We start from the raw sequence: 10000 nt of genomic DNA on the forward strand, positions 1-10000 counted from the left end.
ATCGCCCCGGCCACAATAGACATGTGGTGGACAAAAGCCCAGTCCTGGGTCGGGTCAACAGCCCCCCCCCCACCCCACCCCACCCCACCCCATTCTCTGGCCAAACCCAAACTTTATCCTGCCCCCACCCCAGGGGGCGGTCTTGAGAGAGTATCGTGCGCTTTTTAGTGAAGTGACAGAATACATACACAGATTTGAGTGAGCAACAGTTGACCTTCTATTAGGCCATATTTGTTCATAATCAAACTCTAATAATTATTCAAATGAACACATAGGTAAGTACTCATGTTTATTTCTGATGCTGTCGGACTTATTTAGGTGTCACATAGGGTGAAAGGGTTAATTCTCTTAAATATTGTGTTACTGTAGCGTATTTGTAGTTTAGCCTCTCTAGAGATAAAGTAAATCTGTATCGATACATATCATGAGTAGAATGGCAGTGTGAAGTGTGAAGTGAGTGGTTACCCAGGGAGGACGGCGCGTCCATGGAGTGTTGATTTTAGCGATGGAGGATGAACTATTCGCAGGGAACAGGTCAAGCACTATCAACAAAATGGCCGCCTCTCCAAGGCCCTCCTTCCTCCGGTCTCGGCCGCTGCTCCCCAATGCTCTGTGAAAGCGTGTGTGTGTGTGTGTGTGTGTGTGTGTGTGTGTGTGTGTGTCTGTGAAAGCCAGTGGAAAAGGCCCTCCTTCATTGGAGGCGTCCAGAAAGCAAATATTGGTGCACATGGCGGCAGATGACCGGGGCCACGGCCTGCGCCTTCGTCTTCGCCTTCTTGTGTGGTACTTCACGGACCATTTACTCTCGCTCGGCCTGCAGGCCACGTCCACCAATGCCTGTGTGTGTGTGTGTGTGTGTGTGTGTGTGTCTCTGTGTGTGTGTCTCTGTGTGTGTGTGTGTGTGTGTGTGTGTGTGTGTGTGTGTGTGTGTGTGTGTGTGTGTGTGTGTGTGTGTGTGTGATTTACCTCCATGGCCTTGGAGCCAGTCAGCAGGCCTGGAGCTGTCAGAGCCCTCACACCGTCACACCGGGCGCCCTGGTTCCACTTCGCCCCTCTGCACTACACTGCTGTGGAGGAATGCCTTACCTAGAAATCGGATTGTGTGTGTGTGTGTGTTTCAGCACATGTGTGTGTGCGCGCACACACATACAGACACACACACAGACACACACACAGACACACACACAGACACAGACATACGAGTTTGTGATGGCGTGTAGAACTCAACGGCCAGGGACCAGGAAGTCCAACAGTTTCTGAAGCTCTTGTTTTGAAGCCTCTCCAGATCGTCACGAAGGGGTAGGTGGGGTGGGGGTGCGGTGGGGGTCTTCTTATTGTTGTTGAAGTTCTTTCAAAGCCATTTAACAAGCAGAATGTCTGTCCGCAGCTAACGAGAGCCGCGTGTCACAGATGGAACCGGTCCGTATGTGTTGATGCAGGGGGGGAGGGGTGGGGGGGGGGGGGGGGGGGGGTGTAGGGGGTAATTAATGGACTAGATTTTCTGGCAGACTTGCCCTGGCTTAAGGTTAGGAAGCACATGTGAAACATCAATAGCAACCAACTCACCACTGGACTCTGGACAGCGCAGAGGTGTAGCTAAAAACATTCTTTTTTTTCCCTCCTCCAGGCCCCCTTATTAAACCTGGCTCTGATTGCGCTCAAAAAACACCAAAAAAAGAGAGAAAGCGAGCGGGACAAGGAGGGCCAATGAAAATGACAGAGCACAAGATGCTGACAGAGGGGCCTAGCATGTTAAATGGGCTTTGAATCAGCGAGCAAGAGCATGTTGGATTGGACGCGGCTGGCCCTGCGGTTACGGGGGAGTATATTGAATTGGGTTTGCATCAGGACATTAAGAGTGTGTTGAGTTAGGCCCAAGTTGAGAGACGTAGCGGAGTGGAGCGGTGCTCGCTCCAGGCCTGGCCACCGCGTGTGTGTGTGTGTGTGTGTGTGTGTGTGTGTGTGTGTGTGTGTGTGTGTGTGTGTGTGTGTGTGTGTGTGTGTGTGTGTGTGTGTGTGTGTGTGTGTGTGTGTGTGTGTGTGTGTGTCTCTAGGCCTGGCGGCCGCTGCTGTCGGGCCGGCCTCTGGCATGGCTGCAAACGTCCTCTTGGTTTTAAGTGGGCCGGCAGAGAGCAGAGGACATGGGCTGTGAAGGACCCGCCGTTCGCTCGCTGCGACTTGGGCGGTCGCTGCAGAACTGGGGCTTTTGTTCGCCCCTTTCACGAGTCCTGGGGAACCCGTAAACCCAGCTGGCCAGCCCGCGGCCCCCGTGTTTTACAGGGGGCAGTTACTGCCACGAGTCCCCAAACCATACACACACACACACACACACACACACACACACACACACACGTTTGAACTACCCCCCCCCCCCCCCCTGAAACCAGCTACTGCTGAACGCTCATTGCTTTACACAAGCTCACTGGGGAGGGAGAATATGGTCAATGTTGCCTTACTGGCCCCTGCAGATTATGTTTAAGGGTGTGTGTGTGTGTGTGTGTGTGTGTGTGTGTGTGTGTGTGTGTGTGTGTGTGTGTGTGTGTAAGCGCGCATTAGTTACTATAGTACCCAGTCTAGTGGGCAGCTGAGGCCACATAGGTGAGGGTTCAGCATGTATCGGTTTTTATGAGGACGTGACCCAGTAAGTGGCTAGTGCCATCTCACACACACACACACACACACACACACACAAGCACACCGAACTTTGTGTGTCCCATGTGTGTATGTGGTCATTAGCACGTGTGAGAAAGTGAATGTGTGTGAGTAAGTGAATTTTGGTGATTACCAGGTGTGAGAAAGAGAGTGTGTGTGTGTGTGTGTGTGTGTGTGTGTGTGTGTGTGTGTGTGTGTGTGTTCATGCGCACGTGCTCTCCTTCTGGCTCTTTTGTCGGGTGGAAAGATGAGCCTGTGATCAATGGGCTGTCGACAGAACACTTCTGACCGTGAGGGAAACCCCTTCCCCTGACACCACGGGCCTATTTGGGCCCACCGCCGCACAAAGGCCGCTCTGTGAGTCAGAACCTCCCCCCCAGACCTCCCTCATAGGCCCCCATGGCCCTACAGACGCCGGTCACATGACACCCCGCCTTATCGCAGCGAGCCCTTAAACCTACAACCTCCACAAGGCTAACGCTGACGGATGCAATTCTATCTCTCAGTGCAAAAATAATAATAATTTAAATCAATACAAAAAAATAATAAACATTGCCACTTTTTCCACAATTTTACTGTTATCACTCTTTAAGCCCTTCAACCAACAACCCCATCCCTGTAAGGGTAACAGCAAGCAACTCTGTCTTTGTCTGTGTCCAAGAGCATTGCCTTTTCATCCACACGTTTGCCGTTATGACAGATGCGTGTTGATTTATCTTTTGGTGTTCCACACCATCCTTATCGGACCCACGCTATGAATCAGTTGCACACTATGTTGTTACTATGCCATTAATGCATGGCAAGCCTTTGGAATCAGGCCAGTTAATAAATGAGGTGTATATAGCCAATGAAGAAGCTAATATATAACATAGCGAACGGCAACCGCTGTTTCCTTTTAAAGTAATGCATATATTTGTTTTCATTTGCCTTTCAAATGAGCCTGTCCCCAGCGTTAATAACGGTTAATCGTCGTTTGAAAAGGGGGAAGAAGGGGACTGGCGTTTCCCATCACCTGCACTCGCTTTAACAGCGCCCTCGTTGACTCGCCCGAGCTCCAAATCTCCCGCTCCCTAAGATAAACACCCCGCTGGCTGTAAACAATATCCAGACTGTTTTGGCTAAACAAGACACTCGCTACTCTGGCGTCCACGGCTCGCTCTCCCTCCGGCTTTGGCCCGCTACACTTTCTGAATGGACGCATGGTGTGCCTGGGAAAGGCACGGCTAAAAGCAGGACCCTTCCCTTCCCAGCACTTCGCTTTAGCACTTCATCCTGCACTTAAGCTACACTGGCATAATGAATGCGAATTTTTTTTTTTTCTTCTTCTTCTTCTCTCTCTCTCTCTCCCGCTCTCGCTCTCTTGCTCTCTCTCTCTTTTTGGTAATGGAGGGCTCTCTGTTTTCCAGCAAGAAGTTCAACCACGGGCATTCTGTGCTGTTTTGGATTTGAGGCTCGCTTTTTATGACTTGTTTCAAGTTGCTCTCGGAGCAGAAAAATGAAAAAGCACCAAATGATCCTTCGGTTCAGACTTCATGGTGCTTTTACGAGCTGCACTCATGTCATGTTAAAGAGTTTGTTTTCATATTGCACATGATGTTCATCTTATGGTCCTGTTTAATGGGCCAGTGGATGCATTAAAAAGGCCCGTCAATGCCTAAATGAATTAGCTTCGGCGGGGCAAATGTTCTGGAATGGCCTTAATGCTGGATGTTGAAAATGGCACTGGTCTCAAACCTCACTTTCAGAAAAACTCCGGCCTTTACAAATGTGCTTATGCTGCATATTTGAGGGCTAAATTGGCTTCAGAGAGCAAAGGGTCTTGCTCAGTCATGTCGTACATGACATATATAGACTAATATACTGCCTACTTATAGGGACCACTTTTGCAGAAGAAGGCGCTTGTATTCATCACTGAATGGGTTTCTGTAGTAGTGAATATGAAAAAGAAAATAGCAAATAATTGTGAAAATGATGGTGAATCTGTATTTCTATTCTATTTCGGTTTTGTTTCATGTCCATAGTTAATATAGCGACATGAAGCACAGCTGCCAAGTAATAACATTTTCATACGGCGTGGGAAGGCGTAGCATTTAAGTTCACCTAACTAGCCTTAACATTAGTTAAAGCATTAATCAGCACTGAAGGTTATAGTTTGTTTGTGTTAAGCCTACCTAATGGATTCCACTTGATCACATAGACATACATACATATGACTATCAGTGTTTCATGTCATTACTTAACATGAACCAACCATCACTTTAATTTCATTATGAAGTGCTGTGGTTAATGCTTCATTAATGTTTAATTAAAGTTAGTTAACCTCACCAGAACTATAAAGCAAAGCATCGGCATTGTGTCTTCACGTTATGCAAACACTGCGCTTATTTAGAACTTCATAATATTGGAAGAAGGATGAATAAGTGTGTTGCAATGTTAAGGTGCCGTAAGGAAAAACGACTGTTGACTTCTGCGTGGCACCAAGGGTTTCCTCTGGCGCACATTTGTTACGGAGGACGTGTGTTTACGTGTGCGGGCGGTTGTCTTGTGTAAACCTTCGCCACTAAAGCTTCGCCCACCGACCTAATGAGACCCGAGCTCCCATAATGCACCATCAGTCACCCTAATGGAGCAGGAAGGCATTGGGACATCCTCTTAGCGTCCGTGTTTACTGTCCTCTTCACGCTCGCTCGGCCCCACTAAAGATGGAGAGAGGGGTCGCAGAGTGGCTCTGGGGGTTCCCTGCCTGCCAACCCCCTTCTCCTCTCCTCTCCTCTCCTCTCCTCTCCTCTCCTCTCCTCTCCGCGCCCCACCCCAGCCCACCCTCTGCTCTCATCACAGAGCTGTGTGGTAACTCCAGTGAACAGGGGGTCCCTCGGGATCTATAAAACCCCTGCAGCTTTCACTTTTGGGGTGTGAACTACCTTCTCTCGCTCTCTCTGCTACCCAACCACCCACACCCAAAACACACACACACACACACACACACACACACACACACACACACACACCCACACCCAAAACAAAACAAAACAAAAAATCCCCCCCCCCGTGCTCCAACAGTTGTTTGGCTTAAACGAGGCTGGCGGCCATTAACTGTGTTATGTCAAGTTTATTCACTGGCAGTTACTCGCTCGATTAAATGTTCCACTTGGTCCCCAGCAGCCGGGGTGGGGGGTGGGGGAACAAGGCTCGCTGTCACCTCTCAGTGTGTGTATATGGTGTGTGTTTTCATGATGTCTGTGGACCACACAGCACTACTTTGCAGGGGCCCCTTTGAGATGACCTGTGTCCCTGCCTGCATTTGGAGAGAGGAAATAGGTGCTAGCTTGGACTACTAAGGTGTTGTAAATACAGGACATTGGGATAAGAGCACAGATATGAAATCCGCGTATCAATTGAAATTCAGTATTACGTTTGGGAAAATTATATTTTGACTTAACTATAACTATTCCTTACCCCTCTCAAGGTTAACTTATACTTTACTCTACGAGTTACGTTTCTACTCAAAATTGAAGCGCTCAAAACCATTCATCCAAAACATCCTGATACAGGTATATCACTTCTTTCCCCTTTGTCTCTCTTCCAAGTGAAAAGGACGGACCCTTAGCAAGCAATATTCAGTCGATTTTTCTCCCTGCGAATGCCAAGCCGACATGGCGGCGCCTAAAGTAAACAGGCCCCGGTGACTGGGGCGAGGGAGAGCCATCGGTCTTGGCCCGGGTAAACGATCCGTCACGCTATCTCCCCAACGCTCACGCATAAACAGTTTATTTTGTGTTTGCGCCGCGCTTCCTGGGACCGGCCAGCCGCGGCATACAGTTTTGTCAGCCACTGAGAGAAACCAGATCATCAGCCGAAGATTGGGGCTGACTGATAAGTGTGAAGGGCCGCATTCACTGGAACTGAGACGGAGGGAGTGAGGGAGGGGGGGTGAGAGAGGGAGGGAGGGGGGTGGTGGGGCTCTTAAAAGTGGAGGATTAGGGACACATCCGCCCTTGCTGCTTCTTCTTGTGCTCGGAAGATGCGTTTAGATTAGATTTGGGACTGTCTCGCCTTGTCATACAATATGTGTTAGGAAGCGTTTTGGCGTTGGAAAGCTGTTTGTGGTTGAGGCTTGGCAGTGGGCCCCTGGAGAGGCTTCAGTGGATGAGCTGGTTTGGATGGTGGGGTCTCTCGCTCTACACATGGGCTGATCTGTAGCCATTCAGTTCCAGCAGCTGCACCCAAAGCTGTGTGTGTTCACAGACTCACATCTATGAATGGAACAAAACCTTCCACGCTTCGTTGACCCACTGGCTCTTAAATGGCATTTTTGAACCAGACATGAAAATAACAACAACCTGGAGAGGAAAAAAAACACAAAAAAAGGCCCACACCAAAACCAAAAATTGTGAAGCAGGGGTTTGTTCCCGGAGTTAAAACATACCTTAACCCCACGTTTGTTTTCATACATCACTACTGTGTCGGGGAGGACTGTCAAACGTTCACCGACTCTTCGGGTCTCCCGGCCTTCCTTGTTTTCGCGTGGGCCCAGTGAGCAGCAACGTGATCACTTCTGCTCTCCAGGCGACGGGCAGAGCAAGAGCAGAATAACATATGCCTATTCTCCCGTGTCACAGCGCCCGGGCGAAAGCACACACAGAGAGACGTCGGCGTAGCCGCGCCACCGGCTAGCACGGTAACAATAGCTGTGTAAAAATATTGCTCTAAAGTCACACATTACTGCATTGTTATTGGTAATGAATGAGGACTTGTCAGACATTCCTGCCTCTCAGAACGGTCAACACAACCTGCGGTTTCTCGTTTCGCCAGACTCAAAGCCAAATTACGCTTGACTTGTGGACCTGGACTTTATGCTGGGGAACCCAAGTTGCCTGAACAGCAACCTGATAAAAGAGCAACACTGATATTGCTGCCTATTTCATCGTTATTATCATTTTCAGCCATCTGTGTCCTGTTTACCTACAACTGTCTGTGTGTATGTGTGTGTGTGTGTGTGTGTGTGTGTCTGTGTCTGTGTCTGTGTCTGTGTCTGTGTCTGTGTGTGTGTGTGTGTGTGTGTGTGTGTGTCTGTCTGTGTGTGTGTGTGTGTGCTGAGGCAGCGTAGTATATCCTGACTGGGTCAGGCTTTCCTCTCCTATCCCCCCCCCCCCCCCCTCCCCCACCTCCCCCCACCTCCTCCTCCTCCTCCTCCTCCTCTCTGTGTTCGGGCGTGTGAGGTTTACTCTATCAGCCCTGACGCGCCTCCGCTCTTCTGGCACGCTGTGTTAATGTTGGCTAATCTGCCCCTGACAGGTGATTGATAACCCTGCCCAAGTGCGCAGGATCCAAAGGATTAGCGGCCGTTTACCTCTTGGTAGCACGCGGGGAGCTGCCATGCTCAATTACAGGAATTAATAACCAGCGGACGCCGCTGGGACACTTGTGTTTACGCACGCAGAGAGAGGCTAGATGTGGTCTTCTCCTAAATGTATGGGCCGGAGTATCTGTGTGTGAGGAGCCTAATAGATCTCTTCTACTGCAAACTAGTTAATTTAGGTTGTAGAGTAGCACGGATAAAGGCTGGCGGCTTAAGGGTAGTCCCTCGGACGCGGCTACGTTTAGGAGGTGCACAGGACACACAGTCTGTCATCAGGGGGGTCCTGCGTGGTCGCAGAAGATCTGTTTACACTCTTTATTCGTTTAGCAGACACCTTTAGCCAACGCGAGTTACAGTACTGATGCACATTTCCATTTGTAAGTTTGCTCCCTGGGAATAAAACCAAAATGCTTTTTTTTTTTTTGCTGTCACTTATTTCCTGCTTCAGTGAATCGTAGCTGATTTAGATTACCAGCAATGGTATTTTTAGGTAGGAAGGTGTCGTGTTTTATATAGAGGATAAAACGGTTATGAAGGGGCAGAGGAAACTATAGACCCATAAAAACTTATTTTTACTCAGTCTGTGCTGTAGATTCATATGACATGGAGATATTATTTAGGACACGGTGATTGAGTGGTTGAGCTCGTTTGAGAGATGTGTCCGCAACTGCAAAACTAGTATACTTTGGAGACACAAATATGCATGTCCGCATTGCGCAAAACACAGATGTTTTCGAGCATACTTCGTCATAAGGCTGCAGGACTATCTGTTAAGTTTGTGTGTGTTTGTGACTGCTATGGAAATGATCACACACACAAACACACACACACACACACACCAGGTGTCATGAGAGCAGAGTAAACAACGACAGTAAGACAGCAAGAATGATATGACGGACAAAGAGGACCTCGGCGGGGTTGGGAAGAAACGTTACACCGCACATACAGTCCTCAAACCTCCCCCGGCTCCCAAACGCACATATGTACTGGATACTGGGTGTGGCCGAGTCTTCTCACAAAAGCCAGGAAAGAGAGAAGGAAGCTATTGCTTACGACCCCCAGATGACTTCTCCTCCTGACCTTCAGATGACCCTGCAGTGACATTACTCTGTGTCTGTGTGTCTGTGTCTGTGTTTGTGCTTGAGTGTGTGTGGGAGTGAATGTCTGGTACACGCCACACCACAGCCCTCATAACAGGAGTAATAGCAGAACTATTCGCTGTCATTGCGCGCACCCACTTAATCTATCCCCCCCTTCACTGCACGGATGGGTCCAGAATTTGATTCCACGATGTACTGACAAGCAGACCTGGTCCTCTGCAGTGTCACAAACATGGGTGATGTGTTTTGTGTGTGTGTGTGTGTCTCTGCGTGTGTGTCTCTGCGTGTGTGTCTCTGCGTGTGTGTCTCTGTGTGTCTGTGTCTGTGTCACAAACATGGGTGATGTGTTTTGTGTCTCTGTGTGTGTCTCTGCGTGTGTGTCTCTGTGTGTGTGTCTGTGTGTGTGTGAGAGATGTGTTTTCACTTTCGGACTCTCTCCCGGCGTCTCTGCCTTGTCTGGGGCCCATCGCTCCAGCTAGGCTTTGGGGAGCTTGTCAGGGTCAGAGAGAGGGTAAACCGTAAAGGTGTGTGCCTTTAGGGCAGCACTGTCCTGTCACTCTATAGACTGAAGAAGTGGGGACGGGGGGGGGCGGGGGGGGGAAGTAATCTTAGCTGCGATGAGGGCCCCCTGTCAAGCAGTCAGTCCATGCAGTGTGGCCATGGACGAGGGTTTAGTCCCATTGTCTGAGACCGCCATTGAGACACTTCTCACAGGAGTATGGCATTGTTTACATGCTTTCTCTCTCGCTCGCTCTCTCTCTCTCTCTCTCTCTCTCTCTCTCTCTCTCTCTCTCTCTCGGCTGTGTTTTAGATGTATGATATGTAAGCCTGTTGAGTTCTGAGTTAGGCCTCTTCCTTGCTTGTCAGTGTTCTTAGCTAACTTGCTATA

At 49.3% G+C, this 10000-nt stretch overlaps 1 protein-coding gene across 1 annotated transcript in view; it reads left to right on the plus strand.

Moving 5' to 3' along the window:
* The window catches only part of rab28 (RAB28, member RAS oncogene family), a gene marked incomplete at its 3' end in the record, with an annotated part of 33663 nt that overhangs the window by 19300 nt on the left and 4363 nt on the right, over positions 1-10000 (plus strand). The window lies entirely within an intron of this gene.

This window comes from Sprattus sprattus (genome assembly GCF_963457725.1).
Source record: "Sprattus sprattus genome assembly, chromosome: 8".
NCBI lineage: Eukaryota > Metazoa > Chordata > Actinopteri > Clupeiformes > Clupeidae > Sprattus > Sprattus sprattus.